Below are 18,601 nucleotides of genomic sequence, written 5' to 3' on the forward strand. Positions count from 1 at the left end.
CCCACTATCAACATCCTGTGGGGCTACCATTGACCAGAACTGAACTGGACTAGCCATATAAATACTGTGGCTACAAGAGTAGGTCAGAGGCTAGGAATCGTGCGACGAGTAACTCACCTCCTGACTCCCCAAAGCCTATCCACCTTCTACAAGGCACAAGTCAGGAGTGTGATAGAATATTCCTCACTTGCCTGGATGAATGCAGCTTGACACCATCCAGGACAAAGCAGCCCACTTGATTGGCACCACATCCACAAACATTCACTCCCTCCACCACCAATGCACAGTAGCAGCAGTGTGTACCATCAACAAGATGTACTGCAGGAACTCACCAAGGGTCCTCTGTCAACACTTCCCAAACCCACGACCACTACCATCTAGAAGGACAAGGGCAGCAGATAGATGGGAACACCACCACCTAGAAGTTCCCCTCCAAGTCACTCACCATCCTGACTTGGAAATATATCACCGTTCCTTCACTGTCGCTGTGTCAAAAGCCTGGAACTCCCTGATAGCAATGTGGGTGTACCTACACTGCAGCGTTTCAAAAAGGCAGCTCACCACCACCTTTTCAAGGGCAACTAGGGATGGGCAATAAATGCTGGCCCACATCCCGTGAATGAATTTTAAAAATTCTAATCTATTTCCTTGTAATAACTTGTTCCCAAGAATGTTGTGGCAGTTCTTTAAGAAGCTGTTGGACAACTTTTGGTAGTTTTAAGTAATGCGTGTACACAGGTTTGCGAGGACCAGGTAAGGCACTTAGGGCCACGGCTGTTTTTGTTTTGCATTTCCAGTGCCTAGTGGATGCAGAGCGAAGAGTCCGGGTGCGTTTGACCTTGGTTGCCGCGAGGTGACTTTGGGCTTTTCGGTAGTTGTCCAGCGCGGCTATCAGCTTCTACCCTCCCCTCCCCTCACCCCATCCCCATGCCAGCCCCCCCTCTCCAGGTCACGTGGGGGCGGGGCTGTGGGTCACGTGTGCCGTGTGTAATGGCGCCGAGTCTGTGGCGGAGGCTGTGCTCGGACTGAGACAGAGCTCCCAGCCGCGTGTCGGCACCCAGCCTGGAGCCAGCCAAAGCCGCCGTTGCCCCGGAGTATCGCGGATCAGAAAGACAGACGCCTGTTGAAATTCAGTGAGTAGCGCTGCACGGGTTGGTGGCGGGGGCCAGCGAGCTGCGATTCAGGCCCCCGGGTGCAGTGTAGGCCGCGGTTAGGTTGGGTGCTATTGCGGCCCCAGGCGCTTTGTTTCCGGAACTGGGATGCTTGTTTGTCCGGCCCTGGATGAGCAGAGGCGAGTTTCGTTATATCGGTAGCCGGGCGTGTTTAGGCCGAAGGCTGGCCGGGGCTTTAAATCGCGGTTCGGTTAAACCGCCCCTGCACGCCGCCGCCCCCCCCCCCCCCCCCCGCGTTTGAAATGGTAGCTCGTTTTGGTGGTCCTTGTATTTTACTTATTTCGGGTTAATCTGTGGCGCTTAATCCGAGAGTGAATCGGATTAGAGATATCCTATTTACAGATGTGATGAAGGAGTTTTAGTTTGCGCTGGGCACTATTGGATGTGAGTTTAACGTAGATTTGGTTCATTTTACACCAGTAGGAAGCTGTCAAGGGGCATACGTACTCGCCGGAGTTTGGCGTGAGCAGTCAGGAGAATATCTTTTGAGTTTTGCACGAACAAGTGGCGAAGATTGTTGCTTCCTCCACCCCCCCCCCCCCCCCCCACCCCCACCCCCCCCCAAAAAAAAAGCAAAAAAAAAGAATTTGGCATAACGAGTTTGGTGAACCAGTTCATGAATAGGAAAATAGTAGTCAAATAGGATTCTAAACAGCAAAAATACTCAGCTCAGAGATTACCTGTGGAGAGAAAAACGTTTCAGGCTGAGATGCGAAGCTATATGTGCACATGTTGAAGGTGGCATGACAGCTTGAGGTGATTAAAGGATAAATAGAGGATCCTAGGTTTGATAAATAGAGGCATTGAGTACAAAAGCAAGGGAAACATGAGTAGCCTTTATTACACACTGGTTCAGACTCAACTGGAGTATTGTGTCCAATTCTAAGCATCACACTTGAGGAATGATACAAATATTTAGAGAGGTTGGAAAAAAGATTTTCAAGAATGATTCCAGGAATGAGGGACTTCAGTTCCATGGGAAAGATTGGAGAAACTGTGTTGTTACCTCTTAGAGAAGATTTTTAGAGGAATTTAAAATTGAGGTCTCCAGACAGAGTAGATGGGAGAAATTGTTCAATTGGCAGAAGGATTGAGAACTAGAAAGCACCCATTTTAAGGTGAATGGCAAAAGAAGCAACTGCCATATGAGGAAAATCCTTTTTTATGCAGTGAGTGATTAGGATCGAGAGTGTAATAGAGAGAGAATCAATTGTAGCTTTCAAAAGGGAATCGGATAAACACCTGAAGGGAGAAAATTTGCAGGGCTATACTGAAAGGACTGGGGAATGGGAAAAATTGAGTTGCTCTTAGAGAGCTGGTGTGAACATGATGGGCTGCATGGCCTCCTGTGCTGTAACCATTCTATGATATGACCTTTTCATAATTCTAATTGGATATTGCAATACTATCATGTGATTAACATTTGCATTCTTAAAGAAATATGGTATGTTTATACTTGAATTGTAGTTGTAGGAGCTAAAATATTTTAGCTATGGAAGTATTTTCTAGGACTGGTAGACATGTGAAGTGTACAGTAGTTTTGTATAGTAATTCTGCACACATGGGAGACGGTTTGTTCAGTTTAATGTTTTTGGGTGTATATGTTAAAGCTATACTACTTGTCCCTGAATAACTTGATACAAGTATACATATGCAGATAAAATATTCACACATTTATATATCATAGCAACTGTATTTAGTCCAGCTGACAATATCTGGAAAACAGCAGTTGTTTAAGGGCTTAAACTGAGTTTATTTATTTCATCCACACCACCAAACATCAGAGCGTATCACACTGATATGTCACCTAATCTGTCAACAGAAATCATTTTGAGTATTCTAAATTTCAGGAAGCTAGTACAGCGACCACTAACAGATGTGCTGCTGTGTGGCAAAACTGCAGCAGCATGACTTGACTCCTGTGACTAGTTGTATAGTGTGCTTTTGCTCTCTCGTCAAGTTTCACAAGAATACAGATATCCAGCTCTACCTCAAAACCAACTCACTTGACCTCTCCACCACCTCATTTGTTATGTTCCTTGTCTGACATTCAGAAGTGGATAAAATCTCATCAAATTAAATATTGGAAAGACTGAAGCCACTGTCTTCATTCTCTCCACAAACTCTGATCCTGAGCTAACACCTCTAAGCCTCACCCTGACGACTGATGCTGGAACAGACTGTTTTTAACTTAGGCAACCCATTTGAACCTGGGCTGAACATTCGACCCGACATTCCCATATCCTGGAGGTATCTATTTCAACCCCCATAACATCGCCCATCTCTGCCCTGCTTCAGCTGATCTACTGAAATTTTCATCCTTAACGTTGTTATCTCTAGACATCTTGAACAGACTATTCCGATGCACTCCTCGCCAGCCTCCCACCTTGTTCCCTCTTCAGATTTGAGTCCATCTAAAACCCTTCTGCCTGAACGGGACTTAGTGTGAGTTGGAAACAGCAAAATATTGGATGACCTCAAGTTTAGAGGGTAGAATGTGGAACGCCAGCCAGGAGAGCATTGAAATGGTCAAGTCTGGAGGTAACAAAGACATGGATGAGTGTTTGAACATCAGGCAAGCTGAAGCAGGGGCATAGTTGCTTGATGTTACAGAGGTAGAAATAGGTAGTGTTAGTGATGGCAAAGATATGTGGTTGGAAGCTCATCTCAGGATCAAATATGACACCAAAATGGGCTTTGGCTTTCCCAGTATTTAATTGGAGAAAATTTCTGCTCATCATCCAGTACTCGACGTTAACAAGCAGTCTGATAGTTTAGAGATAGTGGCAGGGTTGGGAGAGCCAAAATTCCTGAAGCTTGTTTTTGAAATATATGCTTCAGAGAGGTACTATGGAGATGTGGTGGCAGTGTAATTGCTGATGTCCACTATTGCCAGAAAACTCTGTTGTATCCTGATCTAATATGGGACAAAATTGAGATTGCTTAATGTGGCTATGATAGTGATCTGCAATAATATTGTTAGCATCGTTCTGCTCTAACTATTATCCAGGGACTGTGAGCCCCAATGTTATATTAGATAAAATTGCATTTGTGTAATAAGTGGGGAAAATGCACACAGTTGTCAGGTGATGTAATTGTTTGGTTATGACAATTAATAGTATTCTGGCTGGTGTCTGTGATTCTTCACCTTGTAGGATATTTCTGTTTTTTAGTGTGCCAACATGAAGTTGCTGAACAGATATTTGGTTCCTGCTAGGAAACAGGGAAGCTCAGCTAGCAGCCAGTCTTGTACTTATTGACAAATTCAGATTGATGGTGTAAACCAAGAGATATCGTCCTCCTAATACAGCTATACTATGCATACATGCTTCTTTAAAATTGAAAATTTGCACTGGTGCAATTTCTCTGTTATTTTCTTTATTGTATGTGAAATGAGTTTTGGCTTTTAGTACATTCTGTTTAATCTGTTTTCTTTTTGGCAGTTTGTGATACTTATACTGTCCAAAGCATCTCACTAGCTGCACAAAGAATTTAATGCTACTGATCACCCACTGTGTTTTTAACTTTTGTATGTGTTGCAACTGATTTGCCTTTCCTGCTTCAGAATGCAAGATATTTTTTGTCATCATTTTAAATTCCTGTCTTTTCCACTGGAGGAAATCTGCCAGAAAGCACTGAGTACAACTGTTTCATCGTTATTCACAATGCTTTCATATAATGAACACAAGAAAGAGGCCAACCATACTGGTTGTATATTATGCTCTTATCCATCAGAACGGTCAGTGTTCTGTAGTTAGTTGACGGCTTTGACGTGTGCAGTTTTAAACCGGTCCTGTGTTGGTCTTTCTCAGGAGCTCTGATTAGTCAAAACATTTGAGAAGGGAGCATACAACTGGCACACACAGCAGGTAAGGGTGAACCTGCAGAAGTCTCTGTTATTAACATCTTCAATACATGGGCAACAAATTCCAAGCGCCTTTTAATTTATTTTAAAATCTTCAGGACAGGTAACAATGGCCTGTTTATTCCATGCATTTCATAAAGTTGCTATCTATTATTATACTTCACAGTGGTGAAGAAAGAGTAGTTGCTCTGCAAATATTTTCTCAACATTTTCACTTTCATTTTCACCACCACCACCACCCACCCAAGTATCCAACCTATTTAAATGGGTTGGCGAAAGGATCAGTCACCTCTGGAGATTTAGCAGCATGTTAAACAGTTTGTATATCTGTACATTCTGACTAGACTTTTCAACACTTTCTGTTCCCAGATTTTGGAATATTTAAATTCGTTCAAGTCACATGGAAAATGGGGATGTTTAAACAGTGTCCAACAATTCAAGTATCAGGCAGTATTTTTATTGTGTTAGTGAAGTTCCATCATTACTAAGGAGAACCCAACAGTAGATCTTGGGTTAGGCCATCCTACATTAGGAGGAAATGGATGATATTCCACCATTGGGCTCAATTTCATAACTGTTCAGTAATTCACTGACGTTTTTAGGCGTATGGCACTTTATAGATCCCTGAAACGCTTGTCTTGATTCTTGTTGCAATTTTGTATTGGCCTGATGTCATCTGGATCAGAGCTCAGGTTTCTTCATATTGGGTAAAAATGGCTAATGAAGAGAAGGGCAACATTGAAAACCAGCACAACCATGGAAAGGAAGAGAAAGTAATTCAGCATCATAATATTTTGCATCTTCCTATTGTCTACATGTGCCTGTTACAATATCATTGAGAGGGTGTAGGGGATAAGTGATGTAACATGACTAAAAGGGTCTGTATATTTTAAAATAATTCTTCAATTTTCCTTCCCTGAAATTAATCACCCTAATTCAAACCTGAGACCTCATGGGGCTGTGGAGTATATGTTCTTCGCTAATTGTTACACAAGATACATTTCAACCCTAGTATTTATTTATTGTGAATAATTAGCATTGCCTCAACTAGTCAAATGAATTGAAAACGGTGCTGTGGAATTTTGCCCTACCTAGAGGTAGGCCCATTTACATGGTAGAGCAATAGGAAATTACAGAATTACTAAAGGCTGCAAGGTATAAACATAGCATTAACTCCATTAAAGTGATGATGACACTCACATAGATTGTAGTAAGTTGTATCGCATAGCCAAGAGCCTATTAAGCAGTAGATTTATTAAAAATATCCGTTCATGTGGAAATGGATACCTTTATGGAATTCAGGAAACCATAACTGAAATGCAGTGTAAAAGATTTTGCTCATATATGATCAGGGGACTGATTACTTCATTGTCTACCAGGCTACATTTAAAACTTATACCTGCTATCTCTTCCTGTTGGTCTTGAAGGTAATGGTGTTTTGTGGAATATGGCTCCCACAATGCTTCCCACTCAAGCAGCCATCCAGCAATTCATCCAGGTGCCTCTATTCTTCATGAGTAGATATATTGGATCTGCTAGATGGATTGGGATGGGGGCAACAGAGAGCCTAGTTTTTTAACCTGACATCCAGTAATAGAAATTGTCAGTTTGATACAAATAGTGGCAAGATTTGGAATCCTAAGCTTCCTTAACTCAGAATAGCAGAAATGGGGAGATGGTGGCCTTGTGGTAATGTCACTGGCCTAGTAATCCAGAGACCCAGGTTAAAGCTGTGTGGACACAGGTTCAAATTCCACCACAGCAGCTGGTGGAATTTATATACAGGAATTGAAAGCTAGTCCCAGTAATGATGACCATGAAACCATTGTTGATTTTTGTGAAAATCCATCTGGTTCCCTTTTAGGGAATGCCTTTTAGGGAAGGAAATCTGTTGTCCTTAGCTGGCCTGGCCTACATGTGACTCCAGACACACGCAATGTGCTGGACTCTTAACTGCCCTCTGAAATGGCCCTACCAAGCCACTCAGTTCAAGGGAAATTGGGGATGAGCAACAAATGCTGGCCTTGCTAGCGATGCCCGCATCCCATGAAATAATAAATACAGTGCATGTATGTGAATGCACAAAGTATTGCGAATAGAATTGGTGAGTTGCAGGCACTCAGGAAATGTGTTGTGGCAATAATGGAGACCTGGCTCAAAGAAGGGCAGGACTGGGTATTAAATATTCCTGGATACACAAGGTATTCAGAAAAGAGGGCGGGGTGGCGGTATTGATTAAGGAGAATATTGCAGCTTTGGAGAGAGAGGATGTCCCAGAGGGGTCAAGGACAGAATCTATTTGGCTAGAGCTAAAAAACAAAAAAGGTGCAATTACATTGGTCAGTGTAGCCTATAGACCACCAAATAATAGGAAAGATGTACAGGAACAAATTTGCAAGGAAATTAGAGAGGTGCAAGAATTATAGAGTAGTTATAATGGAGTACTTGACTGTTATAATGGAGGACTTGACTATTATCCCAGTCTATTCTCAGATAATTAATGTAAAGGGCAGAGAGGGGCAAGAGTTCCTTGATTGTGTTCAGGAGAATTTTCTACAGGATGCTTCCAACCCAACGAGAAAGGAGGCACTGCTAGATCTGGTTCTTGAGAATGAGGTGGGCCAAGTGGATCAAGTGTCAGCAGGAGAACATTTAGGGGACAGTGATCATTGTATCATAAGGTTTAGGTTGGCTATGGAAAAGGACATGGAACATCTGTTAACAATGCATTAGAAACAGTCCAGAGAAGGTTCACTCAGCTGATAACCTGGGATGAGGGGTGTTATTTTACGAGGAAAGGTTGGACAGGCTGGGCCTGTATCCACTGGAGTTTAGAAGATTGAGAGGTGTTTTACTGAAACATATAAGATCATGAGGGGACTTAACAGGGTAGATGCTGAAAGGATGTTTCCCCTTGTGGGAGAGATTAGAACTGGGGGACGAAATTTAAAAATAAGGGGTCTCCCATTTAAGATGGAGATGAGAAGAATTTATTTTCTCTGAGGGTCATGAATCTTTGAAACATTGTTCCCCAGAGAGTGGTGGAGGCAGGGTCATTGAATATTTTTAAGGCAGAGGTAGATAGATCCTTTACCAACAAGGAGTCAAAGGGATCAGGGATAGGTGGAATGTGGAGCTGAGGCCATGATCTTAGCGAATGTGGAGCAGGCTCGAAGGGCTGAAAGGCCTACTTTTCCTAATTTGTATGTTTGTATGTAATCCAGAATAAGAATAACTAATTGGGGGACTGCCAACTTCATGGGGGTAAGAATAGATCTGACCTAGATGAATTGGAATCAAAGATTAGCATGCAAAACTGTAATTGAACAGTGGGCTGTCTTTAAAGGAGAGAAAGATGAAGAAAAAGGTATGCTTCTGACAGATGTCAAGTGGAACTAGGCTGAATGTATATAGAAGGTCAAAGGGGAATTGAAAAAGCAAGGAGCAAAAGCAATTGAGAAGCAAGGAAAGACTATGAAAAGAGATTGGCAGCTAACATAAAAGGAAATCCTTCTATAGGTGTATATATAGTAAAAGGATGGTCAAAGGAGGAGTGGGGCCAATTGGGGGAAATGGGGCAGGGAGCATGGCTGAGGTGTTAAATGAATACTTTGTAGAAGATGTCATTTTATTCTTGCATGGGATGTGCTCACTGGCAAAGTCAGTGTTTTTGCTCATCCCTAATTGCTCTTGCTAGACCATTTCAGAGGGCAGATAAGAGTCACATGTAGGCCAGGTAAGGATGGTAAATTTCCTTCCCTGAAGGGCGTTAGTGAACCAGGTGGGTTTCTACCACAATTGACAGTAGTTTCATGGTCACCACTGAGACTACTCCAGGTTTATTAATTTAATTTAAATTTCACCAGCTGGTATGGTGGAATTAAACCTTTGCACCCCAGAGCTTAGCCTGGGTCTGGATTACTAGTCCAGTGACATTACCTCTATGCCACCATCTGCCCTGAATGATGGAGGAGGACGTAGTTCAGGCACTTGAAGGGTTTAAAATTGATAAGGAAGTGGTATTAAACAAGCTGTCTGTACTTAAAGTCTATAAGGCACCAAGACTGGATGAAATGCATCCAAGGAAGCTGAGAGAAGAACGGAAATTGCAGAGGCACTGGCCATAATTTTCCAATCTTCCTTAGGCTCAGGGGTGGTGCCAGAGGACTGGAAAATTGCAAATGTTACACCCTTGTTCCAAAAAAAGATAAGCCGAGCAACTGCAGGCCAGTCTGTTTAACCTCTGTGATGGGAAAGTTTCTAGAAATTATAATTTGAGGCAAAATTAAAAGTCACTTGGGCAAACCTGAGTTAGTTAAAGAAAGCCAGCATATACTTGTTAAGGGAAAATCGTTTTTAAGTAACTTGCTTGAGTTTTTTGATGAGGTAACAGAGAGGGTTGGTGTATGTGGACTTCCAAAAAGCATTAGTAAAGTGCCACACAACAGACTTGTGAGCAAAGCTGGAGCTCATGAAATAAAAGGGGCAGTATCAACATGGATATGAAATTGACCGAGTGGCAGGTAACAGGTTAGTGGTTAACAGTTGTTTTTCCGACTGGAGGAAGATTTATCAGTGGAATTCCCCAGGGATCAGTGTTAGGGCGCCTGCTCTTCTGACCTTTGTGTACATGCAGAATTTCAATTTGCGGATGATACAAAACTTGGAAGCATTGTAAACTGTGAGGAGGATGGTATAGAACTTCGAAGGACATAGACAAGTTGCTGGAATGGGTTGACAAGTGGCAGATGAAATTTCTTGCAGAGAAGTGTGAAGTGATTCATTTTGGTAGGAAGAATACAGAGAGGTAATGTGAAATAAAGGGTCCAATTCTAAAGGGGGTGCAGCCACAGATGGACAGGTTGAGAGCATGGTTAATAAAGCATAAAGTATCCTAGGCTTTATTAGTAGGGGCATAGAATACAAAAACATGGAAGTTATATCAAACCTGTATTAAACATTAGCTTGGTCTCAACTGGAGTATCACACACTATTCTGTACACCACACTTTAGGAAGGATGTGAAGGCTTTAGAGAGGGTGCAGAAAAGATTCACAAGAATGTTTCCAGGAATAGGAAACTTCATTTACATAGCTTGAGATGTTGGGACTGTTCTCTTCGGAGAAAAGGAGGCTGAGAGGAGATTTGATAGAGGTATTCAAATTCATGAGAGCCTGGACAGAGTAGATCAGGGGAAACTGTTCCCATTAGTGGAAGGATTGAGAACCAGAGGCACGTATGTAAGGTAATTGGCAAAAGAAGCAATGGAGACATGAAAAACTCTTCCACTAAGTGAGTGGTTAGGATCTAGAATGCACTGCCTGAGGGTGTGGTGAAGGCATGTTCAAAAGAGAATTGGATTATTATCTGAAAAGGAAGAATGTGCAGGACTATGTGGAGAAGGTAGGGAGTGGTTCCAGGGGAATTAGTCCATCAGAGAGCCAGCATAGACAGGACGGGCCTTCTGTCATTCCATAATAGACCAGAGGTTGACACGGATCCAAACATGGGTTTGTATATCTCAGAAAAATCTTGCAGTACATTTCCCAATCAAACCTTGTTATCTACCTTTAATTTTCTCATGGCAGAGGTTCAGTAAGGAGAATTGGCAAATGCTTAAACCTATGCAGGGTGATGAAAAGATAAATTCTCCTTGAGCCAGTAACTCGTGCATCAGAACATTATCTGAAGTTCTCCGTTTGTCTTTGTGAACTCCTGAGATCTCTTGACCGGGAAGCTAATCATACTTGCTAGCTAAGAAGTCTTTTGACCGAGTGGAGTTACTGTTCTTACCTAACGTTGCACAAGAATAGAGCATTGATCGGACTTTTCACATCAACTTTCTGCTTTAACTGGTATTGTAACTGTTCCATCATTCTGTTGTCTCCCATACAAACTGAACAAGAGAATTGATGAAGTACTTCTCGTTAGTAAGTGGACAGAAGCGTGGCCGCTTGTGAATTTTTGACTGATTAGATGGTTAGTGAAGTATATCTATGTTGGCTCATTTGGTGTGACTTAGAAAGCGCCACACAGTAATTGGAAATGCCAGCTTTGAAATTTGATAGAGCATGTTCTCAATTTAATTGGACATTGACATCCTGGAATGCAATAAATGTTAGTTGTGAAATTGTCTGCATTTAGAACCCGGTTTCAACCATAAGAAATAGGAACAGGTGTAGGCCATTTGGCTCCTCATGCCTTCTCTGTTGTTCAGCATGGTCATAGCACACCTTCACCTCAACTCCACTTCCTCGCCTTATCCCTATTTCTTTTTATAAAAACAAAAAACTGCGGATGCTGGAAATCCAAAACAAAAACAGAAAGAGAAATACCTGGAAAAACTCAGCAGGTCTGGCAGCATCGGCGGAGAAGAGCACAGTTGACGTTTTGAGTCCTCATGACCCTTCAGCAGAACTTACTTAGTTGTGTTGAAGGGTCATCAGGACTCAACGTCAACTGTACCCTATTTCTTCTTATTCTCCTGGTGTCCCAATATCCATTGATTTTAGTCTTGAATATACTCAACAACAGAAGACTCACAGCGTTCTCAAGTAGAGAACTCCAAAGATTTGCAACCCTCTAAAGATTTCTCCTCGTCACACACTGTGACACCTTATCTTGAGACTCTAACCTCTTGTTCTAGATTCTTCAGTCAGGGGTAAATAAGTGTGTGATGCTGAACAACAACTTGCTTTTATAAAGGACCTTCAGTGTAGCAAATGCCTCTGGTACTTACAGAGGTTAGAGAAAAATAGCTAGAAATGGTTAAAGAGATAAATAAATGGTTAATCATTGGAGGGGGTCTGAGATCAGAAGATGTCTGTAAGTCCGTGTAAATTACTTTAAGGCTGTTAAAGGTGTAAAGACTTTGGGAAGTTTTGGGATTATAGAAGTTGCACAAAAGGTGGAAAGTCAGAACTGATGAGTACAAGTAGGTAAAGAACCCAGCAGGAGATTGCAGAGACAGGGTGGGATGAAGCTATGGATGGATTTAAATGTGGCGATTTTAAACGTATTGTACTAGAAAGTCAGTATATGTGTAAGGATGAGTGACTGAGACTTAACTGCCTACAACCTGTGCAGCATTAAGTTTTGGACAAGTTAAAGTTTGTGGAGAATGGGAGTTCAGCATGGAGGACAATGAAGAAATTAAGTCATGAGGCAAAAGCATAGAAAGGATTTTGGTGGAGGGGCTGAGGCAGATAGTGTTGCTGAGGTGGGCATGCATAGTTTTGGTGATGGTAGCTTTGGGATTGCAAGCTCAGTTTTGGGATGAACAAGACACTAAGGCTTCCCGTTGGCTTAGGCTGAGTAAGTGGCTGGGAAGGTCAGTAGTCTGCCTGCCAAGGTAGTAGTGTTTATGGCTGGGATTGAAAACTTGGCTTTCTGTGTTCAGTTGTGTTAAGATTGTGACTCATCCATGACTTTAATTCTGAAGGCACCAGGGGTTTGTGGGAAGTGGCAAAGAAGTAGAGCTTTATGTCATCGGTGTACAAACAAACACTGAACACCATTCTTGTGAATGATGTCATTGAGGGACAGCATGTGGATGATCAGGGACGGTCCAGGATAAATCCTTGGAGGATTCAGAAAAGGCAGGTAGAGAAACCCACCAGTTGAGGAATGGTTGCTGGAGAAAATCAACTTCTACCCACAGTGCAAACTAAAAAGAAATCCCACTCATCAAGGAAAGGAAATTTTACCAGGGACCCTTGAGTTTTGTAAGCTTTGTTTTGATTTGAATACTCCCATCTGGGTGTAGGATATATATTATGGCTGGCGCACTTGTATTTTTTAAAGGATTCAATCCTAGGATCTTGGATAGCTGAGGTTTGAAAAACAAGTAATTTATTTCCAGATCTAATTATTCCAGTGAATGTTATATATTCAAATGTTAATTCATATTTCCCCTTTTAACAAAATGTCTTTTATGGATCACTGCGCTTTTGTATGTAATATTATATTAGCAGCGCGTCAGTTACTGGTGGAAAAGTCTCATTATGGTAATATTTCAGAACAGCATGATGGTGATGCTAGTGCCTGTCTTTAGAGAGCTGGAAGTGCATCCCTCATGTTTGATTCCAAATTGTATCAAATTAGTGATGCAAGCCCATGAAGGAAGGTAACTTTTTAGCAACAACTCATGGCTTAAATATTGCAATGCATTTGCAAGAATAATTCTGCATTGGAAATTGCAAGACTTGTCAACGCTAAGGATTGTGAGAATCTAGGACTTGCAATATGTGTTGAAAAAACACCAGTCAGTTGATGTTTAGGAACAGGGCCCATTCAGCCCCTCAAGCCTGAGATTGCAGAGACAGGGTGGGATGAAGCTATGGATGGATTTAAATGTGGCGATTTTAAACGTTTTGTACTAGAAAGCCAGTCTATGTGTAAGGATGAGTGACTGAGACTTAACTGCCTACAACCTGTGCAGCATTAAGTTTTGGACAAGTTAAAGTTTGTGGAGAATGGGAGTTCAGCATGGAGGACAATGAAGAAATTAAGTCATGAGGCAAAAGCATAGAAAGGACTTTGGTGCATTCAGTTAGATCATGACTGATCTACATCTTAACCCCATTTACAGTAGAGGCCAGTGTACTTTGAAGCATCGAAAAATCTCCAGAACTGGGGGCTGGCTTATATGCTGCAATCTACTGTACCCACCTTGGATCCATAACCCTTGCCTAACAAACCCATCAATCTTAGTTTTAAATTTCCAGTTGACATCCAATTGCAACAGCTTTTTACGAGAGAGTGTTTCCAGATTTCCACTGATTTGTGTGGAAAGGGCAGTTTCTGGCATTGTTCACCCCTGAAGTCCCAAGCTCTAATTTTAAGGATTTATGCCCCTTACTCTGGAATCTCCCATTAAAAGAAACCGTTTCCATACTTACCCTATCAAATTCTTTAATCATGTGACTGCCCTTGACATCAAGGCAGCATTTGACCGCATGTGGCATCAAGGAGCCCCAGCAAAACTGGAGTCAATGGGAAAAATGCTCCACTAGTTGGAGTCATGCCTAGCACAAAGGAAAGCAGTTGTGGTTTTGGAGGTCAATTATCTCAGCCTAGGACATCAGTTCCTCAGGGTAGTGTCCTAGGCCCAACTACCTTCAGTTGCTTCATCAATGACATTCCCTCCATCCGATCAGAAGTGGGGATGTTAGCTGCTGATTGCACAATGTTCGCCATTTGCGACTTCTCAGATGCTAAAGCATTCCCTACCTGTAAGCAGCAATATCTGGACAACATTGGGGCCTGGGCTGACAAGTGGCAACTAACATTCATGCCACACCAATTCCAGGCAATGACCATCTCCAACAAGAGCGAATCCAACCATCGCCCCTTGATATTCAATGGCATTACCATTGCTAAATCCCCCACTATCAACATCCTGGTGGGTTACCATTGACCAGAAACTGAACTGGGTCAGCCATATAAATACTGTGGCTACAAGAGCAGGTCGGACGCTGGGAATTCTGTGGAAAGTAACTCACCTCCTGGCTTCCCAAAGCCTGTCCACCATCTACAAAGCCCAAGTCCAGAGTGTAATGGAATACTCTCCACTTGTCTGGATGGGTGCAGCTCCAACAGCACTCAAGAAGCTTGACACTATCCAGGACAACGGAGTTTGCTTGATTGGTACTCCATTTACCACCTACAATATCCACTTCCTCCACTGCTGAAGCACAGTGGCAGCCGTGTCTAGTGTCTACAAGATGCACTGCAGCAACTCACCAAGGCTCCTTAGACAGCACTTTCCAAGCACGCAACCTCTACCAACTAGAAGGACAAGGGCAGCAGGTACATGGGAACACCACCACCTGCAAGTTCCCCTCCAAGCCACATACCATGCTGACTTAGAACTAGATTGGCCGTTTCTTCACTGTCGCTGGCTCAAAATCCTGGAACTCCCTCCCTAAAAACACGGTGGGTATACTTACATTGCATGGACTGCAGCGGTTCAAGAAGGTAGCTCACCACCACCACTTTCTTAAGAGCAATTGGGGATGGGCAATAAATGCTGGCCTAGCCAGTGATGCCTACATCCCATGAAAAAGAATTTTAAAAAATGTGGACTAAGTATCTGGTGTACAAAAATGTGAGCAGCAGCTTAAGACTAGTGAAGTGAACAGAACTATTGATTGTCATCTGACTAGCTATGTTTCTTGGAGGAGGAGATTTTACAGTTTTTCAGTAGCTTGCTCCAAAGTAGAATGTGGTTTTGGTGTGCTATACCCATTGGCTAATCTTTATTATTGCTCAACTCACTGGCACTGAGGGCCAGCTCATTAACATAACAGTAGCATACACCATTTCTATTTAGAAACATTGCTTTCCATTGTTTAATATCTGGATCAAGAAATGTGCTTTTTGTATCTTACAAATTTCTTCCCTTATGTAATGTAAAATTGAATGCAAGTTGGAAATGTCTGACCTAAGTGAAACATTTATACCGAAATTTGGCTGAAGTCACTTTTCCATTCCCATAGTAGCAGTTTTGATTGTTCATACTTTAAAACATGTTCTTTACCTGAGCCTAGCTGTTTGGTTGTCAATTTAGGATATAGTGATATACATGAATCAGTCAATGGATGCCTTTTTAATCGGAGATTTTATTAATGCCAATTTGCCTTTTGACATCCAAATGAGAGTTTAGGCTTCTCTTTCGCATTCTCCATTATCTTCAGGATTTACTGGGCAAGAGATTTAATAAACCTTTGTTCTTGTGTAACTATTTCAAGTAACACTGTTAACATTTATAATGAAACTGCCCATGTAATTGTTTATATTGGGAATTGTTTTGTAAGCATTTCACTTTCAATACTTTTTTTGCCTGTTAAACTGAATGAATCCACTCACTCACAGAGCTTTTTTAAACTTGTGCTCTGGAGCCCAGGATAAGAATTTGAACAATTTTTAAAAATTAAATTACATATCTACTGATTTGTAGTTTGAAAGATTTTTTATTAAAGATTTTATTTGAAAACTTCATTCTCTTCCAAAAGTATAAGCTTAGATTTGGTATTTTGTCAGAACTAGGATAATTAGCTGAAGATAATTGCTGGATTTTTTTCTCTTCAGCTCCCAGCAGTTTCAGTGTAGATGTTTTCCCACAATTATTATAAGAACAAATAGAAGTAAAATTTCCAAAATTATTCAGGCAATATATTAAAAAGCAGAAATGGGCGGAGGCTGAGAATCTGAAAAAACAAAATGCTAGAAATACTCAGCAGGTCAGGCTGCATTTGTGGGGAGAGTGAGTGTCACCATTTCAGGTTGATGACCTTTCATCTGATGTGAAAAATCAACGTGAAAAGTTAACTGTTTCTCCCTCCGATGATGATTGGTTTGGGGAGTGTGCGCACGCACATGTGTAGTAGTTGTACACCAGATGTAGCCTTTGTCTTCTCCAAGTTTCAGAAGGTGTTTAAGGTGATCAGTCTTTCTTAATCCTAATTTAAGTTTCATTTTAATAAAAAAGACAAATGAGTTCAATTTTGAAAGTAAAGAAGCTCTATTTGTCATTGGTCTTTTGATAGTTTGAAAAGGTGCACATTCCAATTAGTAATACTGACAGGCACAGCAACAAATTCAAACTTGTTGGGATTGCTCAAAGACACACAGCCGGACCCGAGGGCATCTCTCTTGGTACCCACCCACCTTCCTTCTCTCATGGCTGTCAGCCATATGCTCCGTCTTCTCTCTCTGACATCGGAATCCACCAGTGAGTTGAACCCTTGTATCCAACCCCAGTTCTGCTGAATGTCAGAATGCCTGGTGGCAATTCTGCCAAACCCCAAAGTCCCCCGTCAATGGACACATCAGTCCAAAGGACGCGCCACCGCCAAGTTGTCGAACACCAGTTCACTTCAATGTTATCACCTACATGGTAGCATCTACCTAGTTAACTTACATTTCTGTGAATTCAAGGATCCAAAAATACAACTAATAGTAAACTATGCATTTATATTCAGTGCTGTTCTAAGTGCCATTTAATCTCATTAATTAAATCTGACTCCCAAATCCCCAAAATCATTGCATTTACAATCCTTCCATGTCCCATTCTAAGTTTGCAGTCCCTTCAAACCTTTAGTCTTTCAGCTCTGGCCCACTGTGTGCATCTATTCTCTCCATCTCATCCGTGTAATGGTGTCAGTGTCTGCAGCTGCTTTGGCCCATTCAACAGCTCTCTTAAGATACCCCTCATCATTGCTTTATCTTCAAACACATATTTTAAATTAAGCTTTGTGGCCATGTCTAATTCTACCTTGTCTCAGTATGTCTTTTTTCCTTTCCCCCTGCAAAGCACTTCTGAGTAATTGTCTGTGACGTGCACAATATGAATGCAAATTATTGTGTTTGTGTACTTGTTTTATTAAAAAAAATGTGGTTCACACAGAGAAGCCCTGGCATTTCCTTGGAGTGCTAATAGCTGTTTCAGAGGGTGTGCTTGGGTCAAGTTCCCAATGCAGTTCAACCCCAAATTAATCAAGGTATGGGTTGTTTGAATTGAAGATTGTGGATCATCTTCTGTATCTAATCAGCTCAAGTCTTAGAAATATGCTCTGTCAATCATGTGATTAAAAAGACAAGGTGTGGACTAGTACGTAGGATTTGATGAGCAAGTGGTTATCAGCTGGGGATTTCCAATAATCTATTAATGTGATGATGCACAGTTTAATTAGCACCTAGAACAAAGTCCTTTCTTTCTATCGGTAAGAAGGATGGCCTCCATTTTATCACTCGCTATCTCGGAACTACATGCAACAACATGCAGAAAATTCTGCCCCTTGGTTATAGAATCAATTTGTGAGTTGCAGTTAAATCAGCAGTGCAGTTACTCTTGTAATATGAACGTGTATAGAAACTAACTTTCTTTTGTATTCCCTTCTCATTTTTATATTGTCTCTGTGATTTTAGTTTAGACCTGTTGGTTGCACAGCAGTGTCGTTCACTTTTAATTTTGTGTCTCGTAATTTCTTGGGCATGTTTTGAAAACTGTTGATCCTGCAGTGTAGTAGCAATGGACTGATGTTGGGAAATAAAGGAATGTGGTTGAGGAAGAGAAGAAACAACATCTTGTTGAAATACTCAAGACTATTAAGATGAAAATGCATTACACTGACTAGAAATTGTTATGGTTGAGTTTGCTAGATCACTGAATCTTGCTTCTCACTGACAATGGGAAAGAAAGGATAGGTGCTTTTCTACAATGACAGAAATTTGTATTCTAGCGATGTTAGCAATACTGAGGGCTTAATCTATACAACAATTATAAACATACAAAATAAGAGCAGAAGTAGGCCATTTGTCCCCTCGAGCCTGCTCTGCCATTCAATACGATCATGGCTGACCTGTTTGTGTTTCAAGACTGTAAGGGTGCAACTAAACACAAACTGTTTTTATCTTGATTGGAGTGTAAGTTATGTTGTAATTTTTCAGCCGTGTTGCCTGGGACTTTGTGTTTGGCATTTTTTTAAGCCTCTTAGTACTAGGGTGTGACCATAAGACCATAAAAAGTAGGAGCAGCGGTAGACCATTTGGCCCCTCGGCAG

General features: G+C 41.6%; 1 protein-coding gene across 1 annotated transcript in view; it reads left to right on the top strand.

Moving 5' to 3' along the window:
- The first annotated feature begins 979 nt into the window (after positions 1–979).
- Positions 980–18,601, top strand: part of LOC121287009 (death-inducer obliterator 1-like) — a 132,677-nt gene continuing 115,055 nt past the window's right edge. Inside the window, exon 1 of the mRNA XM_041204426.1 lies at positions 980–1,133. The gene's annotated coding sequence lies outside the window, so the exon portion shown is untranslated. The remainder of the gene's footprint in view (positions 1,134–18,601) is intronic.

The sequence above is a fragment of the Carcharodon carcharias genome, chromosome 14 (genome assembly GCF_017639515.1).
Source record: "Carcharodon carcharias isolate sCarCar2 chromosome 14, sCarCar2.pri, whole genome shotgun sequence".
In the NCBI taxonomy this organism is placed as follows: Eukaryota; Metazoa; Chordata; class Chondrichthyes; order Lamniformes; family Lamnidae; genus Carcharodon; species Carcharodon carcharias.